The following is a 934-nucleotide window of genomic DNA, read 5'->3' on the forward strand; positions in this document are numbered from 1 at the left end:
TGTCACTGGACACCACTGAGAAAAGTCTGGCTCTGTTTAATTTGCATCCTCCCGTCAGACATGTATAACCCTGAGGTTTCCCTTCACTGGATTCAAGGCAGTCACTCCATCTCTCTCTCTTGTACTGGAGAGCCCAGAACTGGACTCAGCACTCCACATGTCAGGACTGAGTAGAGGGGAAGGATCATCTCCCTTGTAAAGTTTTTAACTACTGGTAGAAGACAGTCCAGGAAAGAAAGGACTGGAGCCTGGTGAGGAAATGTGCTTGTTAAGTTCAGAAACAAGAGGGAGGGGAAAAAAAAAAAAGAAAAATAAAAAGAAAAAAAATTGTTATTAGAGAAGTCCAGGAAACTCTGACCTCCACCACAAGCCTGGAATTGAAAGGTATTCTTATAAAAAAGACAGAACTGAAAAGGAAAATACTTGAAAGGAGAGAGAAAAAAGATTTAAAAAGAGCTGGAAATAAGCAGAAAGGATTAAGAGTGCTGGTAAAAGACACAGAGAAGGACAGTAAGGCAAACACACCTAAATAGTGAAAGACAGTCTCCCCTTTAAATAATGACCAAAGTTGTGAGTGCAGTCTGGTAGATGAAATGGGAGAGAAACGGGATAGTTCTTCCTCAACAAGAATGGTTTTGAAATAATTTATAAGGTACAAAGAAAGAAAATTATACAGGCAAGTGTCTGGGAAATTAGTTTTAAAATAAAGCACCAGGTTGCAAAAGGAAATCCTATGTGGAGATCAAATGGGTAAGTAGGTGGTTACAGAAAGCAGCAGGATCGGGACAAGTAAACAGGTAGAGACAGTTCTGAAAGACAAGAGCTAACCAAACAGGATGGGAGACTGTGACCCTGAGTCCAGTCAGGGAGGATCAAAGCAAAACCAAATTGGTAGAGCCCAGTGACAGGACAAGGGGCAATGGGCACAAACTGG

Source organism: Antrostomus carolinensis, unplaced genomic scaffold (assembly GCF_000700745.2).
Source record: "Antrostomus carolinensis isolate BGI_N321 unplaced genomic scaffold, ASM70074v2 scaffold31589, whole genome shotgun sequence".
NCBI lineage: Eukaryota > Metazoa > Chordata > Aves > Caprimulgiformes > Caprimulgidae > Antrostomus > Antrostomus carolinensis.